This window comes from Colobus angolensis, unplaced genomic scaffold (assembly GCF_000951035.1).
Source record: "Colobus angolensis palliatus isolate OR3802 unplaced genomic scaffold, Cang.pa_1.0 Scaffold100, whole genome shotgun sequence".
Lineage (NCBI taxonomy): Eukaryota > Metazoa > Chordata > Mammalia > Primates > Cercopithecidae > Colobus > Colobus angolensis.
The window spans coordinates 1,680,214-1,703,709 of record NW_012110920.1 but is presented as its reverse complement, the minus strand read 5'-3'; the positions used below and the strand labels follow the sequence as shown (position 1 = coordinate 1,703,709).

General features: G+C 42.7%; 1 protein-coding gene across 5 annotated transcripts in view; it reads right to left on the bottom strand.

Moving 5' to 3' along the window:
- Positions 1 to 19,449, bottom strand: part of HOPX (HOP homeobox) — a 34,115-nt gene extending 14,666 nt beyond the window's left edge. For 2 of the 5 annotated variants that reach the window (XM_011937228.1, XM_011937209.1), the window contains exon 1: positions 18,816 to 19,449. The gene's annotated coding sequence lies outside the window, so the exon portion shown is untranslated. Of the gene's footprint in view, positions 1 to 14,002; positions 14,079 to 16,004; positions 16,011 to 18,815 lie in introns of all 5 variants that reach the window. The other 3 variants (XM_011937267.1, XM_011937259.1, XM_011937223.1) reach the window with 3 other exon arrangements.
- Positions 19,450 to 23,496: the final 4,047 nt, after the last annotated feature.

The following is a 23,496-nucleotide window of genomic DNA, read 5'->3' as shown; positions in this document are numbered from 1 at the left end:
GACGGGGTTTTGCCATGTTGGCCAGGCTGGTCTGGAACTCCTAACCTCAAGTGACTTGCCCACCTCTGCCTCCCAAAGTGCTGGGATTACAGGCATGAGCCACTGTGCCCGGCCCCCAGATATATTTTTCTTATGCTCTATCGATGTCAGAGGTTCTAAGATATCACCAAATCACCTATTTGAATCTTTAAGCTCTAACTTAATCATCGTGTGTCCCTTTAGTGAAGAGTTAGGGCTGGAGGGAGCCCATCTTTTCTTTCCCACTGTGGGATATAGGCCATTGTCAACCTTCTCCTGCTTCGTTTCTTGGCTACTGGGGCGACATTCTTTGAGACTTTCATGCATCTCTTTAAAAAGCCCTAACATCTACTTGATATTAGGCAATAAAGGAATAAAAAATGGAATCTCTCCTTTCAAGTTTTGTTCTGATTCCATTTTTTACAAGAGTAAATTGAAATACAGACGATCTGGGCAGGTTGTTCTTTTGTTCTGCAAAGTCTGAGCTCTTAACTTTTGACCCCATGTAACAATTACAGGTACACGCTGAACCACTTGCTAATTCAGGACAAGCAAGCCTGCTGTTCTCCTAGAACACGCTGCACTTGGCTTGATGAGGCAGGAAGATCGAGATGACAACTATACTTGAATCCATACCATTCCCACTGGTCACCAGTGACCACACCCTCCTAGGTACCTCTTATTCCTGCAAGTTTTGTCAGATCAAGGTGTCATCAGGTTTGGTTTTTGATGTTTCAGCCCTGCTACGGGATGGTATATATCTCAATAGTTAATCCATCTTAAAAACACTAAGTGCTGCTTTTTGAAAATTTTCAGTTCTGCATATACGATGTGTGCTTTTTTTTTTTTTTTTTTTTTGAGATGGAGTCTGGCACTGTCTTACGGGCTGGTGTGCAGTGGCACAATCTTGGTTCTCTGCAACCTCCGCTTCCCGGGTTCAAGCGATTCTCCTTCCTGATTAGCTAGGATTACAGGCACCCGCCGCCACCACACCTGGCTAATTTTTTGTATTTTGAGTAGAATCGGGGTTTCGCTATGTTGGATAGGCTGGTGATGAACTCCTGACCTCGTGATCTGCCCGCCTCGGCCTCCCAAAGTGCTGGGATTACAGGCATGAGCCACTGCACCCGGCCTGATGTGTGCGTTTATAGGTACTCCGTGTAGCTGCTGAACCAGTTTGCTATTTCCCAGGTCCTCCTTTCTAGGTTGGCTTTCCTCTTGCCTTAGGAACCACTCTGTTTTAGAAACACGGCAGAATTAAGAACAAAATGAAATTGGAATTAATGTAGAAAAAAGGTCAAACAATCAGAAGTCTTCTGTACTAATTACCTGAAATGTCACTTTGCTGAACCTCCATTTCATTTATGTAAAGAAGGAATATAATAATGTCTACCTTTGCCTAGTTAACAGCTTTATGGTAAAGTTCTTATGATGTTATTATAGGGAACATGTCTCTCAACTGTAAAGTGCTTGCTTGGAAGATATTATTATTATTTTTTTTGAGATGGAGTCTCACACTATCACCCAGGTTGGAGTGCAGTGGTGTGATCTCAGCTCACCAAAACTTCCACCTCCCGGGTTCAAGCGATTCTCCTGCCTCAGCCTCCCTAGTAGCTGGGATTACAGATGTGTGCTACCATGCCCAGCTAATTTATTATTATTATTTATTTATTTATTTTTTTTTGGTAGAGATGGTGTTTTGCCATGTTGGGCAGGCTGGTCTCAAATTCCTAGCCTCAAGTGATCCACCAGCCTCAGTCTCCCAAAGTGCTGTCATTACAGGCGTGAGCCACCATGCCTAGCCTGCTATTACTATTCTTTAAATAGCTATGAGCTAGACTTTCAGTAAAGTATCCCCTGGAAGGCAAACCAGTAAGAAGAGCTTATAAATTTCACTTCTTCTGGGTTACAATCTCTTATCTTTCTGGAATGGTAAAGCACAATGGTTGAAATTAGACCCCTTTAAAAAAAGAAAACAAAAAACTTCCAATGCTGTATATGTTGCTTTATTGTAACATGTATCCCTGCATGGAGCTTCTCAAGAACGGCATGGCAGGGAGAAATGTGATATCATAGGCATGTTTTCTCATTATACACTTGTACATTGTGCATCGGGTTATACTTAGTTGTTAGCATTTTCACTAAAATAATAATGTATCTGCTCCTTCCTCACCACCACCCCCCAGTTCCCCCTCTCCTCTCATCTATTAATGAGGAGGCATAAGGGACAGAAGATGAATAATGAGGAAATTGATAACAAGGAGGAACAAATATTTTATGAATTGGTGAGTCAATTTTTTGAGATTGTCATGGCCTATAAGGGTAATGACCAAATGGAAATTCTTTGTTTTTTTTTGTTGGAGACAGGGTCTTGCTCTGTCACCCAGGCTGGAGTGCAATGGCCCAATCATGGCTCACTGCAGCCTCAACTGCAGGGCTCAAGCAATCTTCCCACCTCAGCCTCCTGAGTAGGCGGGACTACATGTGAGCACCCAGACGTCCAGCTGATTTTCTTTATTTTTAGTAGAGATGGGATCTCACTATGTTACTCAGACTGGTCTCAAACTCCTGAGCTCAGCACAGTCCTCATGCCTTGGCCTCCCAAAGTGCTGGGATTATAGGCATGAGCCACCATGCCTGGCTGAAATTGTTTTGAAATAATTTGTTCATGAGCCTGTCTTCCCCACTAAATTATATGCACTTCTATGGGGGATGTGTCATTTCTTATACATTTAAATCTCCCCAGTATTCATTAGGAGAGTCTGGGACTTAATATGTGCTCACTGGATGGCTATTGAACAGAACCTAGCCAATGGCATTTGACATGACTTGATTTAGGACGTAACTTCGGAAAAAACTGCTCTGTGTTCAACAAGATCTAGGCAAAATGTAAAATTGGAGAAAATACACTCTAGCCTTTTGATATCATCCTCAGTGCCCCCAAACAACATAGAGTTGATTCCTATTGCTGAATCACCTACAGAAACCTTACCTCTGTTATTATAACAATAGTGACAACATATTTATGGAATAATTACTATGTGGCAGGTCCTGTCTAAGTGCCTTAGATGCATTCATTCTCTTTATCATCAGAGGAGCAGCAACACTATGTGTTCTTATTTTCATTTTATATATGTAGAAACTTATATAGATGGAAACTTATATACCCTTCCCAAGAAGATGGATATAACTTTCTCCAAATCACAAATCTAGTATGTGACAGAGAAGAGACCCAACCCAGAAAATCTAACTTCTGCATCCACGTCCTTAATCACTACACCATCTTTTCTCTTTGCACTGAACAGTTCTGCAGACAGCAGATCCTTATGGAAAGTTGTGGTAAAAGGGGAAGTAGAGCCAGGTGGGTTCGAGGAACAGAAGGAAGGCAGTGCCCTGTGTCTGCCCTGGCTCCCTGTGGGTGGGGCCAGTCTGAGTACTTCCCTCCCTATGGCATGTTGGTGACCAGACACGGCTCTGCCCTAGCTCAATGGATTAGCCAGTGATTTCAGTTAAAACCACCGGCACCACCAGCCAGGCTGGCTTTCCTTCCCCACACGCTCTTCTTCAATTGATGCAGACATCATTGAAAGATGGCATTATGTGAATAATACAGAATACAAACAAGAAACATTACAGCATCTGATAGAATAGAAAGGCTGGCTTCAACCAGACCAGCTGGAGCTCAGTGATGATTGCTGCCACTTAATCCCTAGAGGTACAGAGTTTTGTTTAATTAAGGATCCTCCTGAAACTGTTGTTGAAACAAGTCTCTCAGTAGTCCAGACTTTCTGTAACCACTTACTGAAAACAGGAAGATATTATGAAAAGCCATTGGAGGAAAGGGTGTTTGTGAACGACTTCCAGCAGTGAATGAATCATTAGTCAATTCTGGACATAAAACTCTGCATATGCACTGAGTTCTTTTCATTGATAGCCCAATTTGTGTTCTAATCTTGTATGTGGAAACTTGGGGAAATAGTGAAAGATGCTCATAAAACCTTAGGCTTCTTCTTTGAATGTGCTATGAAATAAGTGGAGTATTTAGTCTACTTTCATAGAAATAAACGGGCAAACAAAAGAAAGCAATTCCATTTCCATCATCTCCTTATAGGCGATCTCCATTTTGTAAACAGGTTGCTTTTCTACAGATCTAATCTAGCTCTATGATGATTATTATGAATTCAGGAAAAGTTTTCTCGAGAAAGAGTATTCCAAGTGTGTAGGTAAGATCCCAGGCTAACCCACTAGAGGTTATATAGGTACTAAAATGCTATATATCTGTAATGGAAAAAAGTATAAAATAATCCTATTGAAATATCCTGGTGCAATTTAATAAGAAGTTATTTAAAAGAAAATACTTAAGAAAATTCAATTTTAATTAAAATCTTGCTTAGGGAAATGAGGTTTTGGTACAGATATTGATGAGAGTTTCAAGGAACTGTTGAGGACTGTACAGATTCATAGCACAGCTTCGATATGTCCAGGTATCCAGAATTGTCGCTGACACATTGGTAGGTACTCAGTGAATATCTATTAAATGTATGTTGATTGAATTTCATCTTCCCATCAAGAAGTACGACTTTCCTTTATCTTGATATAAAAGCATAAGGTTCTCTTTAGAAAACACTGATATTTTCCCCCCATATCAAAAATCTATTTGCCTCATTTATTGGAGGCAAATAGATTATTAGGACATTAGACATTTTCAAAGAGATTTCATGATTCAATTTGTTTGACAAATCTAGCCTCTTCTCTATTATCCGGTTTGAAAAGCCCTGAGTGCTTGGCTGTGCCCCATAGAAATCTCTAGGACAAACCATTTTTGCTTCTCTGTTTATATTTGATCACAGGACTGACTCTGTTGGAGATGTAATGGATATTCACACTTACTAAGCATTAGCACAACCATATTGACAATAACCAAAGCAGGCAGAGGCCCAAGCATAACTCGGTCTACCAGACAGATTCCTATCCTACGTATTCAAGTTGCAATAAAAATGAAAGATCAGGAAATTTGAAGCTAAACTGTTTCCTCTTACCTTTAACCACAGAGCTGCAACACTATGCATTTTTAAGAGGGAAAAACAGCCTCCTGTCCATCATTGTGGTTAAGCATATGTTGTTCTGTCCTCCAGCATCCTAACATACCTGCATTTTGCTAATCCCTAACAGCAGTATGATACCTAGGTGCAAGAGTAGCATTTTTGCTATTCTATAGCTAAGTGAGAAATTTAACATTTTATGTATAATAAGGGCACTAGATATCCAGGTTTGCCTGGGACACTTCTGATGTATGCCTGTTGTACTGGTGTAATTATTATTATTTTGAGATGGAGTCTCACTCTGTCACCCAGGCTGGAGTGCAGTGGTGCGATCTTAGCTCACTGCAACCTCCGCCTCCTGGGTTCAAGCAATTCTTGTGCCTCAGCCTCCTGTGTAACTGGGACTGAAGGCGCCTACCACCATACCCGGTTGATTTTTGTATTTTTAGTAGAGATGGGGTTTTGCCAGGTTGACCAGAGTGGTCTCGAACTCCTGACCTCAGGTGATCCACCTGCCTCAGCCTCCCAAAGTGCTGGGATTAACAGGAGCGAGCCACCGCACCCGGCCAAACTGATTATATTTATATACTTGTGTCATAGATGAAATAAAGCGAACAAAGGAGAATGGAAATATCAATATGAGAAATAGGTTGTTTGAGATATGATTCATGTTGTTAACTGTGAACACTAAAGAAAAAGCAGGAGTTACTTTGCATTTTCTTCTCCTCCTCATCCTTCTACCCAAGGCACCAGAAAGGAGACAGAAAGATTTTGGCCTCTCATTTCCCTACCCAACCACCAAGTGGTGCTGTCAGGCGGGAACAGTTTAGTTGTTGGCCAGAGTTCTTGGCATGTAGGAAGATAGAGAAGCAGAACTAAAGTGCCTGTTCTTTTTTAAGTTTTTTTAGAGATGGGACCTTGCTGTGTTGCCCAGGCTGGTCTTGAACTCCTGACCTCAAGCAATCCTCCCAAGTCATTGAAATTGCAGGTCTAAGCCGTTATGCCTGGTTCTGAAAGAAGATACTTTTGAGTATATAGCATTAGTTGCAGAGGGAATGTTTATGTATCTGTAATGGATAAAATACATGTAGGAAATATGCTTTAAATCCTCACTAATGAATGAAAATATTAAACTGGTATGGAGACATAGGAAGGGTACTGGGTATGGAGTCAGGGTTGGATTTCAGTTCTAATGCCTCCATGTCATACTTACATATCCTTGGCTGCATTATTTAACTTATTTAAAACCTAGCTCTCTTCTCCATAAAATGTAACTAAGAATGTCCTTCCTTGCCTCTTTACTCCAGTTGTGATCCAGTGAGATTATGCTCATGAAACAACCTTGCACTTTTCTAGTGCAAAATGGCGTATGCATTTCCAGAAGTGTTATACTTATTTCTTAATCTAGAAAAGTGAAGGTGTGGGCCAGATGACTTCTGAGGAAGTTTCTCTTCTCAAATTCTGACAGTCACAGTGGCCTAGGTTTTAAGTGATAGGGTTCTTCCTCATCAACAGTTTGCTGATGTTGCTGACTCAAGAAAGAAGAGCATGGAGCCCTATTCTAGGCTCTGCTCCTGATTTGCTGAACGATTTGTGCCTAGTTTCTACTTCAAGGTACAACGGAGGAGCCCATGAAACATTCGGAACGAAGGTGCTTGTTAGTATTCAACCTGGCTGTTGAGTTAACGTGATCATATAATTTGTCACCCAACCTAGAACAGTGAAGAATAAAAGGAGTACTATTAATAATTAGACCAGGGGAGGCTGAGACGCGTGGATCACCTGAGGTCAGGAGTTCGAGACCAGCCTGGCCAACATGGCAAAACCCCATCTCTACTAAAAATACAAAAATTAGCCAGACGAGGTAGCAGGGGCCTGTAGTTCCAGCTACTCAGGAGACTGAGGCAGGAGAATTGCTTGAACCCGGGAGGCAGAGGTTGCAGTGAGTCGAGATCACATCACTACACTCCAACCCGGCAATAGAGCGAGACTCTGTTTCAAAATAATAATAATAATAATAACACCAGTACAACAGGCATACATCAGAAGTGTCCCAGGCAAACCTGGATATCTAGTGCCCTTATTATACATAAAATGTTAAATTTCTCACTTAGGTATAGAATAGCAAAAATGCTACTCTTGCACCTAGGTATCATACTGCTGTTAGGGATTAGCAAAATGCAGGTATGTTAGGATGCTGGAGGACAGAACAACATATGCTTAACCACAATGATGGACAGGAGGCTGTTTTTCCCTCTTAAAAATGCATAGTGTTGCAGCTCTGTGGTTAAAGGTAAGAGGAAACAGTTTAGCTTCAAATTTCCTGATCTTTCATTTTTATTGCAACTTGAATACGTAGGATAGGAATCTGTCTGGTAGACCGAGTTATGCTTGGGCCTCTGCCTGCTTTGGTTATTGTCAATATGGTTGTGCTAATGCTTAGTAAGTGTGAATATCCATTACATCTCCAACAGAGTCAGTCCTGTGATCAAATATAAACAGAGAAGCAAAAATGGTTTGTCCTAGAGATTTCTATGGGGCACAGCCATGCACTCAGGGCTTTTCAAAGCAGATAATAGAGAAGGGGTCTGATTTGTCAAACAAATTGAATCATGAAATCTCTTTGAAAATGTCTAATGTCCTAATAATCTATTTGCCTCCAATAAATGAGGCAAATAGATTTCTGATATGGGGGAAATGTCTCAATATTTTCTAAAAAGAACCTTTAAACCAGAAGAGAAATGTGTACTACTATGCTTGGAAGCAAATAACAAAAGGATCGACTTTCTAAATACTTTGTAGAGAGGAAAAATGGCTCAAATAAGTTTAAATGACAGCTAATAAATATTCCTTTTGTGTTTTGGAGTATGTTATTAATTTTTGATTGCCCATTTAACTTCTTACGTTTTGTTTATAATTAGATTAATTAGGTCAATATGCCAAAGGATAGAGAGATATATTTGTTGCATGGAGGACGAAGGGTGCTCAAAAACTTAAATGATGATATAAATTAGTTTGGTAGTTTTAAAAAATCTAATATAGGCCAGGCGCGGTGGGTCATGCCTGTAATCCCTTACTTTGGGAGGCTGAGACGAGCAGATTACTTGAGATCAGGAGTTTGAGACCAGCTTGACCAACATGGTGAAACTCCATCTCTACTAAAAATACAAAAATCAGCCAGGCATGGTGGTGGGTGCCTGTAATCTCAGCTACTCGGGAGGTTGAGGCAGGAGAATCACTTGAACCCAGGAGGCAGAGGTAACAGTGAGCCGAGATCGTGCCATTGCACCCCAGCCTGGGTGAAAAAAAAAATCTAATACATATAAACTACACATGCAATGGAGAATCAAGTAGATAAAATTGTCATATTGTTCTGTAGACATCCAATCACTTTAAAACATTAAAATGTTCTTTCTAAAAATGTTCTCATTCCCAGTGCCTAACCCTGAAAAGAGCTGTTCATTTGTAATCCTGGGGATGTGACATCATGATATTTTTGCCTGAGCTCAAATTACATAGCAAGATACATTAGAGACCTGTGTGGTGTTGCACATGCGCCATGAGTATATTTTCAGGCTGCCCAATCACATGGCTTTCCTTAGGCCATTAGATCGTCTACTGCAAGCAGACAGAACTTCCTCAGGTTAGTTGAGTATTTTGAAAAGTCCAGAAAAGAGTCTTTGACAGAATGGAATTATCTCTTTGCATAAATATATTTTAATAGATTATTATTTTTATGGTCCAACTACCATTCTTATTTTATGATTATAATTAGGTCATGGATAAAATGACCCACAGCTGGTGCCTTGCAAAGCTCCTAATTATGCCAAAGTCCAACAACCCATGCTGCTTGTTGCCATGCTGCTCAGTGATATGGACCAGATATTTTCCCCAATTGAGTGGTTTTTATGAGCAGGTGTTCAGCTAATAGGACAAACAGAGGGTGTGCAGCTTTAGCCAACTCATTAACATCACGAAATAATTGAAAAGGACAGATATACTAGAATGTCCAGCTCAGGGGATAGCTTTGAACCTACAATAGATCACTTTTCTGAGCATCAGCCATGATACTGTAGAAAGAGATTGAGTGAAGCTTCAGAAGACCCGGAGTCTCCTTCCAGCTCTATCACATAGTCTCCAGGTAACTTTGGACAATTCTCTTAGTTGCTTTAGACCTCCATTTCATCATCTACTACTGAAGCTATTAACCTGCCCCACCTGTCACACAGTGTTATCGGATTCAATGAGATGGATTATGTTTATGAATGGCACTATAAATTATCAACGCTACATAAATACAAGGTACCATTATTAAGGTTCTAATCCAGCTTTCCCAGTGACTCAGGATATAACTGGGCAACTAAATGACATCAGGTTTTGCAATCATTAAAATGGCAAAACATTTTAGAAACTTCACTCAACCTCATGACTAATAAGATTTCTTTGAACATGTCATTTGCTTTTTCTAGGTAATCAATAACCAATATCCAGAAATAAAATGATTCTAGAATTGATAAAGCCAGGTTTAAGAAAATGACATTTGACTGGGCACAGTGGCTCATGCCTGTAATCCCAGCACTTTGGGAGGTTGAGGCCGGTGGATCACTTGAGGCCAGGAGTTTGAGACCAGCCTGGGCAACATGGAGAAACCGCATCTCTACTAAAAACACAAAAATTAGCCAGGCATGGTGGCACACGCCTGTAATCCCAGGTGCTCTGGATGCTGAGGGATGAGAATTGCTTGAACCCGAGAAGTGGGGGTTGTAGCCGAGATGGTGCCACTGCACTCCAGCCTGTGTGACAGAGCAAAACTTTGTCTAAAAAAAAAAAAAGAAAGAAAGAAAAGAAGATGACATTGAATACAATCCCCCACTGCTAAATCTGATTGGCCAAAATTATTATTATTATTATTATTATTATTATTATTTGAGACGGAGTCTTGCTCTGTCACCCAGGCTGCAGTTCAGTGGCACTGATCTTGGCTCACTGCAACCTCTGTCTCCCCTCCCAGTTTCAAGTGATTCTACTGCCTCAGCCTCCCGAGTAGCTGGGACAACAGGCGCCCACCACCACACCTTTTTGTATTTTTAGCAGAGACAAGTTTTCGCCATGTTGGCCAGGCTGGTCTCGAACTCCTGAGCTCAGGTGGTCTGCCTGCCTCAGCCTCCCAAAGTGCTGGGATTACAGGTGTGAGCCACCATGCCCAGCCTGACAGGCTAAAAAAAATTCTTTTAATAAAAAAAGGAAAATTATATTGAGAAGGGGAGATCACTGAAGATTGTGCTCTCTTAGTTCTAGAAAATTGTGTGTCACTCAATCTCTTATTAAAGTACAAGGGAACCTGGAGAAGCTTCTAAATGTTTGAAATACTAACTGGTTACATTATGTTTCCATTTCTCATGGACAGTTCAATATTCCATGCTGCATAAAGAAAGCATAAGCCTTCTAGTCCACTCCTTTCCCTTCCTGTTTCCCACGAACCAGATCTAAAGGGTGGTAGAACATATGTATAAGAATATTCATTACAGCATCATTTCAGAGAATTGGAGGCAAGAAAGATGTCCATTATTGGAGGAGTCAATAAGTAAAAGATACATGTAATTAACAGACTATTGATAATAATGCATTAGAAATATCATCAGCAACACAGATACCTCTTAAAATTTTAGCGTTCAGTGAAAAGAAAGAGAGAAAAGAGGGAGAGTGGGAGAGCAGGAGAAATGGAATGAGATATAAAACCTAAGAGGGGGTCTTGTGTATGCCATGAATGAAGGACTATGTTAACTCATTACAGGCCTAAAGACAAACAAAAAAAAAGGGGGCTTTAAAAATTAAAAGATTGGTGGACTGCCTCATCTTTCAGAGTTTGCCTGTATAATTAATTCTTTCCACTATGTTTTTTGTATAATGAGGGAATACCTCATGGCTTACTTAATGTCCTTTGTACTGCAGCCCCACCAACCCTTGGTCTTGGATATTTTCCTCAAAAGCCAAGGTGAAGAGCTGGGTATTGACCTCCACGACCTCCTTCCATGCTTTTCAACACCATCATTCAGTGGCTTTATAGCCTTCTCTTGTCCAAGCTACATAACATCAGGCCTTTTTGTGTTCCTTATACATCTGATCTGTGTGTGTGTGTGTGTGTGTGTGTGTATAGTCTTGCTCTGTCACCCAGGCTGGTGTATAGTGCTGTGATCTTGGCTCCCTGCAGCCTTCGCCTCCTGGGTTCAAGTGATTCTCCTGCCTCAGCCTCCCGAGTAGCTGGGATTACAGGCATGCACCACCAACATGCCCAACTAATTTTGAGATTTTTAGTAGAGACAGGATTTCACCATGTTGGCCAGGCTGGTCTTGAACTCCTGGCTTTAGGTGATCTGCCCACCTCATCCTCCTAAAGTGCTGGGATTACAGGCATGAGCCACTGCACCCGGCCCTAATTTTACTATTGTTTAGTCAACTATTGTTTAACTCTTGAGTTAGTTCCAAGGTCTCTCCTCCCTTTTCAACTATGGAACCCTGAGCCAGGTACAGTGTGTTAATGAAAGTAGGGGTGGCCTCCTGCTTTCTTCACTCCTGCTTCGTAAATCCCAGTTCCAGCCATCTCCAAAGATGCTAGTCTATGTCCCAGGAAGAGGGTAAGGCATATATAATAAAGTGATAGATACTTCCAACATTAGTTATTCAATTAAATATTAACCACTGAATTAAAGTTTTTTGTAAAACAGATTTCACTCCTGGCACCAGCAAACTGAAAATCTGGAAAGGGTTGATGAGGATGTTAGGACTAAGGAAGATTATTTATGTACATTTCCTTAGGGAGAAGCCACACAGGAAGAAAATGAAAATACCTCAACAACGACTAGACTATCTAAGCAGATCTGCCACGACCTTAAGAATCCTAGGAAATTTTCCTCATGGTCCTAGATAGAATGACTAGATCTAACAGCCAAAATGACTGCCACTTGTTTCCTGCCCACTAAGAGATTAGAACTGATCAATGTCTGCCTCAGGTTTTTGTTTCATTTCATTCTGAACGTACAAGGACAGAGTAGATCATTTGTGAAAGATCTCGCAGCGTTTTCATGTTCGGTCACATTTCATCAAAACTACCAGAAGCAAATTACAAGAAATTATGTGGATATGGGTAAAATTAACTTCTCTACTTTTTATTTATTAGTTTGTTTTAGAGATGGGGTCTTGCTCTGTTGCCCAGACTGGAGTACAGTGGCATCGTGATCATAGCTTACTACAGTCTCGAACTTCTAGGCTCAGGCAACCTTCCCGCCTCAGTCTCCCAAGTAGCTAAAACTACAAGTGTGTGCCACCACGTCTGGCTAACTAAAAAAAAAAAAAAAAAAAAAAAGGTAGAGATCAGGCTCAAACAATCCTCCCACCTCTGCTTCCCAAAGGGCTGGGATTATAGGCACAAACCACCATGCCCAGCCAACTTCTCTACATTTAAAAGAGCTTCTATTACTACCTAAGTATAGCCAAATAAGAGGCTGAAGCAAAGATCAGAGTAGCATGACCTTGTGATGAGCAATTCCTTGAATGCCCGACATTTATACTGAACTTCTTTTTGGTTTACCCAACATAAATATACCAGTTCTCGGCCTGGGCAGGAGGTATACAATGCTTCCTGCAGGAACCCTGAGTCACAGCAAGAGTAAATGACTTGGCACAGAGATCAGAATGAGGCCTGGGGCTGCCTGGTTTCAAGAGCCAGCTCAGATACCAGCTCATCCTAAGATTCCAAGCAAATCACTTTATGCTCTTGCATAAAGTGGATTGTACGCACAGGTGACCATATAGTTTATTGCTCAGGCCAGGTATTTTTTAGAGTAAAAGGGGGTGCTATTAGTAATACCACTAGGACAACAAATCTTTCAGGCTCACAGCTGCTTTAAAATTCCATTACAGCTAAGGAAATAGGACCCAGGTTCCTGCTCACCAGACCTGTCCTCTGCTCCCCTGGCCGGAGATAGCTCAGCCTGGAGTCCTGGGGAAGATTGTTCAGCATATTGTAAAAGATATATGTAGGCACTTTCCCAGCAAATAAAAAGGACAGCCTAACCTGCACCTGCTTGGTTGCACTGTGTGTTCAAAATCAACAGCACTGGAAGGCCAAAAACACATCAGGACCCTTGCCCAGGAAGACAGCAGATGCACGCACCTCCTGCACCAGGAGACATGAGCCTTCCATTTGCAGCATCAGGCTTGCTGTCCCTCTATCAGACCTGTTCCCCACTGGCAGGCGATGCCCCAAGTGAGTGGGCAGGATGGCTATGGTCCAGGACAGAGCAGGGGCTGCTTCAGGATCCCCAGGTGTTGGTTTTTAAAAGGGCAGGTTACTGCTTTATAAACCACTCCAAGCCACAGGTTATCCTTCTACTAACAATTTCATCTTTCTATAGCACTGTCCACTGTCCCTAGTCACTTGATGTTTTAAAAGTCAAAGGAAGCCGGCCGGGTGTGGTAGCTCATGCCTGTTAATGCCAGCATTTTGGGAGGCCAAGGTGGAAGGATCATTTGAGCTCAGGAGTTCGAGACCAGCCTTGACAACATGGTGAAACCCTGTCTCTACCAAAACTACAAAAAATTAGCCAGGCGTGATGGTGTGTGTCTGTGGTCCCAGCTACTCTAGAGACTGAGGTGGGAGGATTGCTTGAGCCTGGGAGGTGGAGGTTGCAGTGAGCCGAGATCGTGCCACTGCACTCCAGCCTGGGTGACAGTGAGACTCTGTCTCAATAGCAACAAAAAGTCTAAGGAAGCCATCAACAACATCCAGAAATTAAGCTGAGTTAGGTCATAACACAGCCCTGAAAAATGTCCAAGTGACCTCTTGTCACTGTGTAATGAGAGAATTTGGAAATGAAAGTGAAGGAGAAATATTCAAAGAAAAGTCATCCAAGGAAGGAAGAAATTCTATTGGTCATATAAACCTGTTTTATCAATTTTGCAAGCTTGTCATTTATTTTTCTTTTCTTTTCTTTTCTTTTTTTAAATTTTGGAGAAGCTCTGAATAACAGGAAAAAGCATTTGGCTTCCAAATAGGGGCATTAAACTGGTGTTGACTGCTGCCCTGATGCCAACGGCCTAATCCTTTCCCCAGAGCTAGAGTGCCAGGGCTCCCAGGGGCTCAAGATGGAGTTTGCCTTCACCCTCTCCTCCCCACTGCTGCTGTCACAGTGTGTCCTCTGGCTGCAGGGCTGCTCTGGGCCCTGACTGCCTGCAGACTGCTTCCCCAGAAGAGATGTTAATTACACACCCAGCCACGCCCCTCTTCAGAGGCAGGACTAGCCACATGCAGCTGCCACTTGTTTTCAAGAGCTGCAGCAATCTGGTTTTCCAACGAGGCAAAAGTGCCGGAATGGGCCCATGGCCACATGCACTGGGGGGGCCCTGCCCCAGCTGCAAAACTGGGTCCCCAAAGAATGAGGCTCCTGGCCACTAAGGCCACTAAGACTAGGCAAGCTACTCTGCTGGTGCCAGCCTTCTGCTCCCGAGAAAGAAGCAGGTAATATTTTAAAATCCCTATGAGCAGAATTTCTTGACATTTTGTCTTCATTATAGTAACCTTAAGGTGGCTCTCCATTTTTCAGAAAGACACAGAAAATGCAGCTACTTCTGATGAGTTCGACTGCATTGACAAAGAATGGACTCATTCAGAAAAAAACAATCTAACAGGGCCCGCAACCTATAGATGGTTGTCTGCTGGATAGGGTTTGAAAAATTATACTGAAAACCCACAATCTTGGTATGTTTTTGCCCAGCAAGGTGCTTGGAATTCTGACCAATAAGGAGGACATATTTTGCATAAAACTTTGATTCTCTTGATTGCCCCCTTTTAAAATTCAAACGGTAACTATATATAACATTTCAAGGAACTCCTAGATATGTTATCTTGCTGGAACCTACTTAATATACCAGGGAGGGACATAATTCATTAAACAATTATTGTCTATTAACATCCTAATTTTAATGAGTTTTCCACAGATGAGGAAAACAAGCCCTGAGAGAATGAGACCTGGAAAGTGGCACATTTGGATTGAAGGGGAGGTGAGAACCCACTGGAAACACAACCGGGGTGGAGCCAGTGAGGCTCTGTGGTCCCACAGACACCTCTGAACTGACACCTGCACCCATACAGGTGCTGAGGGAGAGCTAAGGAGCCACAGACAGGAAGGACAGAAGTCACAAAGACAAACTTCACCCACTCATGCTTTTACCTGGGCCTGACCTGAAAGTCCTAATTAAAAGACCCTGGACTTCCAGATAGACTCATCCCAATGCTGGGAACGCACACATGCTATTTCTTGAAAGAACAACTTGGCTGTCCCCCAGAGCAGAGTGCCTGGTGTGTACACTGGGATTCTTTTCAATAATTAGAATCCTCTGCTTATGCCAGATATTAATCGGGAACAAAAGGAAGCTTTAGTTTTGAAACATCCCTTCTCACTCATTAGCACAATCCTTTAATAATGCACCTTGGAGGCCCTGAGTAATTCTTCTAGTTTGCTGCCCCACAGCATGTCTGGGTTCCAAGGATTTGCTTGGAAGGTGCTGGATACCCTATCCTAGCTGAAGCTGGGAGTGTCCAGAAGCAGCCTCTTTCTTTACCTCTGAGCTTCTGTTGCTGTGTTCCCTTAGCCTCCCAGCCTCATCCTGTCCTTGGACTTGGTGGCCAGGTGGCACCCTCTCTTTAGCCCTTACTATCCTTTTCTGTCAAGTGAATGGTTTTGATTTCACTGGTTTTCATCCCTAGCTGCACATTAGACTCACCTGGGGAACTTTGAAACCCAATGCCAGGGCTGCACACCCAGGGATTCTGATTTAATTGGTCCAGGGTGGGGCCAGTCACTGATTTTTTTTTTTTTTTTGAGATGGAGTCTTGCTCTGTCACCCAGGCGGGAGTGCAGTGGCGTGATCTCCGCTCACTGCAACCTCCGCCTCCCAGGTTCAAGCGATTTTCCTGCCTCAGCCTCCCAAGAAGCTGGGATTACAGGCACTCACCACAATGCCCAGGCTAATTTTTGTATTTTAGTAAAGATGGGGTTTTACCATGTTGGTCAAGCTGGTCTCGAACTCCTGACCTCAGGTGATCCACCTGCCTCAGCCTCCCAAAGTGCTGGGGTTACAGGCATGAGCCACCGTGCCCTGCCCCATTGACTGAAATTTTTGTTTTTAAGTTCTCCATGTCCCACAACCACTAGGTTAAATTATCTCCAGGGACCCTCCCAGTTCTAATAAAGTCTATGATCCTTACTCTCTGGTCTCTGTGCTTTATTGAATTTATCTTTTCTCCATAAATACTCATCTTTTATGTTCAGCATGTTACGTAGGCTGATTTTTATAAATGCTTTTACTCATTTAAAAATCATATTGTTGATTAGGCGCAGTGGCTCACACCCGTAATCCCAGCACTTTGGGAGGCCGAGACAGGCAGATTGCTTGAGCTCAGGAGTTTGGGACCAGCCTGGGCAACATGGCAAAACCCCATCTCTACAGCTGGGCGTGGTGGCACAAGTCTGTGGTCCCAGCTACCCGGGAGGCTGAGGTGGGAGGATTGCTTGAGCCTGGGAGGCAGAGGCTTCAGTGAGCCGAGATCGTGCTACTGCACTCCAGTCTGGGTGACAGAGTGAGATCCTATCTCAAAAAAATAAAAATAATGTGGTTAAAATATGGTTTTAAAATATGGGTTGGGGGCAATCAGCTATAATACTGAATGTTTAAAGTATACAATTTGATAAATCTTCCCATATAAGAAATGGTCACAGTCATAATAATGAACATATCCATCACCCTCAAAAGTTTCCTGTGTCCCTTGGGAATCCCCCCAAACATTTTTTTCTCCTGCCTCTACCTTCCCAAGTAACCATGGATCTTTCCTTCCTTCCTTCCTTCCTTCCTTCCTTCCTTCCTTCCTTCCTTCCTTCCTTCCTTCCTTCTTTCCTTCCTTCCTTCCTTTCTTTCCTTTCTTGACAGTCTTGCTCTGTCACCCAGGCTGGAGTGCAGTGGTGCAATCTCAGCTCACTGCAACCTCTGCCTCCCACATTCAAGCAATTCTCTTGTCTCAGCCTCCCGAGTAGCTGAGATTACGGGTGCCCATCACCATGCCCAGCTAATTTTTGTATTTTTAGTAGAAATGGGGTTTCACCATGTTGGCCAGGCTGGTCTCAAACTCTTGACCTCAAGTGATCCGCTCACCTTGGCCTCCCAAAGTGCTGGGATTACAGGCACGGGCCACCACGCCCAGCCACTTTCTTTTGCTGTAGATTAGTTTGCATTTTCTATCATTTTATACAAATGTAATCACTCAACACATCCTATTTTGTGCCTGGACATGACTTCTAATTATCTCCCTGGACTTTAGATTTCAAGCTCTTTGAGAACAAGATCACTTTTTCTTTTCTCTTCCTCTTGGTCCTCAACTTATCTTTGCTAAGATACAGCCCTTAATCATTATTTGCTTGATTGACATAAGACCTTCATGAACTTAAAACCAAGTTTCAGTTTGGTGGCCAAGAAGTGCCTGCCACGTTGAAGGTTTTTAACTCACCACCACTTCTGGAGAGGTTCCTCAGTTGGCAGCTTCAGCCCAGTAAAAATAAATAAATAAATAAATAAGCACATGAGCTTAATTTAGGGTCCGTGGACATCCAGGAGTCCAGAAAGTGAGAGTCAAGGTGTGGGTTGGGGAGTGGGGTGGAGGGGGAGGGTCAGGATGCGGGGAATGAATACCTGAAAAAGGTCCTTGGCTTTCACCAGATTCTTGACACAAAGGGATAGACTATAGAATTAATGCCCTGCTCTATTCCTTATAATTTCCTATCTGCTTTTTATGAATCTGATGTCTAATTATAAATCCTTTACTATCTGCTCCTCCCTTCTCCCTTCCCACCTCCCCAGCACCTTTGTTTTGTTCTCTGCCTGCCCTGGTTATACTTAACCCTACTTAACTAAACACACTACAGGGCCCTGTCCAGTGGCAGCGCCACTTCATGGAAACTGTTTGCATTCCTCTTCTCTTTAAGAGCTTCTCATCTGAACTATGTGACACATTGTACCTTTTTATTCAATGATTCTTATTCCACTTTATTTAACAGTTTACCCTGAATACTTGGATGCCACTCACATATCACAAATCTATATTTTCTCTAGACCCCAGAGCCTGGGATTCCTTTTCATCTCACAAAAAAAAAAAAAAAAAAATTAATGCTTTTGTTGTTATAAATAAGTATTATGAGAACCAGAAGTAACAATAAACTGCAAATTCAAAATCAAGCCACTTCTCCATCCAGAGACACCTCCCTCACTTCCCCTCGTCAAACAGAAAACATATTTTAAAATGATACCATGTCTGATTTTTGATAAAAGTCTGGGATGTAGAATAATAATAGTCTGCTCCTAAATGAGAAAATCATAGGCATCTGACAAGTGCTGGTTTCAAAGTTATCTTTCCAAAATAGAAGCGAGCAAGAAAAACATCTCACCTGCTGGCCAAAAGACCAACACCAACTCCCCTTCCTCCAAATTCCCCTTGACCCCATGTAGTCTTGTTTGTAAGGGACTGATGTCTTACACTCAGCAGCATTTCCTGGCTTCTGCTCGGGGGTAAGTTTTTCATTCCTATTCTCCCTTTCACCTGTACCATTTTCCAACAGAAGAGCAAATACGGTAACGACAGCATTTTGGTCTAGTTCCTACACAAACTCATCCCTCTGCATAAAAGGCAGACCTTTGAAAGGTACTTACGTGGAAGAGGCAAAGGCAAGCCCTGGGTTTGGAAGCAGTGTTTGCTGATGCCAGCCTGCTTAAATAGCTGGGCTGGCTGACGCAGGCTGCTGATAGCACGTTTATTTATGCCTGTGAGCGCACACTCCAGCAAGGACCTGAAAAACCTGCAGCGTGGGCAGGAGGAAAACCACTGAAAGTATGCTGAAGTTACGTCTCTCCTGGTTATTCAGGTTTGATGTTCAGGCTGGGACTTCTGAGAGTTTCATGGAACTTTCTCGTCACTATCTTCTCGTCCCTGACCTTTCTCCTAGCCAAGCAAGCTTCTTCACCAAGATCGGATAAGAGAGATGTGGCTGAGAGAAGACTGGGAAGAGAAAAGAGACCCTGAGTCTTTTCACCCACTTCCTTACTTTGAGCGGGTTTCCAGTTGGATGTTGCCTCATTTCAAAGCGTAGATCTGGTGCGGTTGATTTCATAGCTCTGTGGGCTGGATGCCAGGCTAAGAGCCTGGACAATTGCCCAATTAATGAAAGGTTGTTTTCTTTTGGGCACAGAATGTACAAATAAAGAACAGTTAAAAGGGAGAGATTCGGGACTAGGATGATACAATTTTAGGTCTCCCTCAAAAACTATTCTCATTTATTTCCCCTGCATCTGTACTTTCCTCTTACCATCCCCTCCCCTTCGTTAATGAAATTCCTGTCTAAGAGGTGAAAGATTCCCCATGGGCCTGCAAATAAAAAGCCAGTGTGTGAGCAAGTCTGTGGGAAGATGCATGCGGAGTGTGATGGAGAGTTCAGTGGCTCGTGTGACAATCCGTGCAAATGTTTCTAAAGGCGAGGGTATGTGTGTGGGTGTGAGGACCCGGCCGTTGGATGTTTATGTATTTTATTAGCTAGATACGGGAGCTAATACTCAATTGCAGTGCACTAAACACATTATTAGGTGAGTATGATTTTGAGGGAATGAGGGAAGGGAGATAAGGTCTGGTGAGATCATCTATGGGTGTATCTGTGTGTTTTTGCTGGTTCATAGCACAAACCAGTAAGTGCCATCCGGAGAGCCACACCCTGTATTTTTCACGTCACGGGAGAAAGAGAAAGCCCATTGGAGTCTCTTGGGAACAGTAGCCATATGTGAAAGAAGAGCAGCACTCGTTCAGAATATCTCTTTCCCTCTTGGAAAAGGGGGTGGCGGGAAACATGTGTGGGAAAGAGTAGAGACAGGGGGTCCAGGTTAACCCAACCTTGGTTACCAGAGAAACTCTTTTGTCTCCTGCCTAATTCATTGCCTAAATTCTGTCCGTTCTGTGGCCAAATCTGGATTCTTGCTGCCACAATTTTTTGAATGGGCAGGGTCTATATCTTGTTTATCATTTGATATCCACAGCATTATTATTATGATTATTGCACAAATTATTATTATGACAGCACAAATTATGATGATGATGACGATGGTCATGATCCATAATCTAGTAAGACTGATTGTGTGTCAGGCTCCCTGTAAGGCACTGTACAGAGAGTTTGTTTGCTTATTTAATATGTAATCCTCACAACAACCCTACGAGGTTTTTTTTGTTTTTTGTTTTTCACCCAGGCTGGAGTGCAGTGACACGGCCTTGACTCACTGCAGCTTTGACCTCCCGGACTGAGGTGATTCTCCCACCTCAGCCTCCCGAGTAGCTGGGACCACAGGCACACACCACCACACGTGGCTAATTTTTTGTATTTTTTGTAAAGGTAGTGTTACCCCATATTGCCCAGGCTGGTCTCAAACTCCTGGGCTCAAGAGATCCTCCTGCCTCAGCCTCCCAAAGTGCTGGGATTACAGCCTTGAGCCACCACGCCTGGCTGAGTTAGTTTTTTTATTATCGTTATTTTACAGATGAGGAAATAGATAGTCAGAAAAACTAAATAACTTTCCTAAGGTCACAGTGAATGGTGGAGGTGGAATTTGAATCCAGTTCTATCTGATTCCAAAGTCAGGGTTTCACTCAGGACTGGCTTGAACCAGTACTTAGAAAGTTGCCTAAGAGTGTTTTCACCTATCTTTAATTGTGTTTTTGTTTATCATCTGTCTTCCAGAATGTGATTTCCATGACAACAATGACCTTTCTGCATTGTCTACTCCTGTGATTCAGCACAGTGCCTGGCTCTTGGTAGGTGCTCAATAAATATGTGCCATTTGTTCAGTTTCTAAATTCCTGTGGAGGCAGTACAGCCCAACAGATAGAGGTCCTGGCATCAACAGAGTCTCATCCTGGTTCAGATGAGACATTTCTTTTTCTCTTGCATAATGCGTCAACTTCAAGCTATTTCTCTTTATACAGTGTATCATGGAGATTAAACCAAAAGTGGTTGAAACCATGAAGCAGTTTTTACATCACTTAACTCTGCAGGTGTATGGTTCCAGTTGTTTGGGGGTGCAGTGATGAAATCAAGACCTCTAGCTTTTTCTGTCTTTCATTTTATAGCTCTCAGTGTGACAGCATTGTCTCTCCTCAGGGTGGTAAGATGGCTGCAGTAGCTCCTTCCATCATATCTTTAAACAAAATATCCAAAGATGGGTAAAAAGTGGCCCAGGATTTCTTTCTCCTAAGTGTCTTTCTTCGTTAGAGAGGAAAATATTTTCAGAAGTCACTAGGAGTCTTTCACTTATGTCTCCTTGCTGAGCACTGGGTTATGTTAGCCAACACATTGGCTAAATCCATCATGTGCAAAGAGGAAAGTGGTCAGGCTGATCATGGCTCCTCTCTTGGGCCTAAGGGAAGAATCCACCTTCTCTAGACAAACTGCTCTGATAATCTGAACAAAATCAAGATTCATTTATTAGTGAAGAAGCAGAAAAGTGCTACCCACAGTTTTGCCAATCTAAGAGATCCTTTAAAATACAATAACCTGAACTGCTTTCATGCTTGGGCACCAGTCCAGCCATGGCAATTGGGTTTTACTATATCAATTCTCTCTTTCTATGCTTTTTTTGTTTACCCTCAGTGAGATAAGGTTGCTTTGGCTCTCGGTAAAATTATGAGTATTTCAACAGCCTGCGAATAAGGGAGGTAGCTGGCCACTAATTTTTTTCCTGCAGGTTTAGATCCTAGGTCTTTATATCACCACTGATTTCCAGGGACTGTGACACAATCTGTCAGCCTCTTGTCTTCTCCTGTGCCAGATGGGATTGGATGATGCTGTTGATTTCTTAGAGAAGTTGGGTCCAATACCACAACTAATTATAAAAACATGACTCATTTTCCTGCTCCTCCTGTTGTCTATTATATTTCAGTGGAATTCCAGAATCCCACATGTTTGCCTCTGCCTCTGCCTGAGAGCTCCAGCTACTGCCTGGGTTATGTAAACTAGAGACATATGGCTGAGATGGTAATTCTTACATAGTTCTTTTTCTCCTGGTGAGTAACAAACTTCAAATTACCACCCACAGTAGATGTTATTTTTCTTCTATTTGCTGTTCTAAACCTTTTCCTTGCCACAGGTTTTGGGAACTCTTTTCTTCATTGTCTCAAATCAAGAGAATTAGGAGGAAGAATGGGGTGGTGAGATGTTCCTCCACAAGACAGGAACAATGCCTGGGGGAGGAAAGTGGCTCAGTAAGTGTTTACTGTGACTGGACAAATGGTGGAAAGGAAAGAGTGTGGACTTCTCAATCCTGCAGACTTGCATGAAGTCCCACTACTTCTGCTTACCACCATTTGATCAAGGGTAACTTATATAACTTCTGTTTCCTCATCTGTAATATGGGACCGATGAGAATTATCTCACAAGTTCATTGTCAGGACTAGAGATAAGATATGTAAAGCACTTAGCATAATACCCAGAACATAGTAGGTGCTCCATAAATGGGTAGCTACTGCTAATAGTTACAAGAAGAAGCTGGATTTTCCTATCCTTGGTCATCTTTGTGGAACCCAGGCAAAATAGTTAAACCCAAAACCTCCAGGTGCCACAGCAAACAGGGCATTGGTAGAGCCACATATAATGCAGGGATGTCTGGATAGTGGGACAGCTATTCTCTTCCTACCAAAAGCTAGAGATTGTTGAAGTGCAGGAAGTTGATTTATGGATAGGGAGTATGTGGGCCCAAGAAATGATGCAAAGAGAGAAAAGCTATTCCTTGGGGAACATAAAACTGCCACGGACATTTCAGCCAATTCACAGTGAAGACTCTAAGCCTCCCAAGGGCCCAAATCTGACCTGTACAGAAACAAATGAGGAAGAGGGGGTAGCCAGAGGATAGAGGTGAGCTTGCTGAGAATTCTGCCCCCAAGGTTGGAACTTGCAAACAGAGAGGCGGAGAATTCAGAGGCTGTGGCAGTTCGAACTCCTGGAGAGCCCTTCCTGGCCCAACCTAGCTGGGACATAGAACACTGTGGGAAGCAGAAGAGGATCAGCCAATGGCAGAGAACCTGGACAAAGAAAAGGATGCCAACCAACTGAGGATAGGGACGTTTCCCTTGGCTCCTCCCGGCAAAGGATTTTTCAGGTTTCCTGGTGAGGAGGGAGTGGAACTTATGAAATAATCACACTCTATATTCTTTGTAGTTTGTTGTAGGCATGGTAATGATTAAGTCATCCTTTCGGTGAACTGTATATACTGGATTCTTTTCTTGAGACGGAGTCTCACTCTATCACCCAGGCTGGAGTGCAGTGGTGCGGTCAGGGCTCACTGCAACCTCCACCACCAT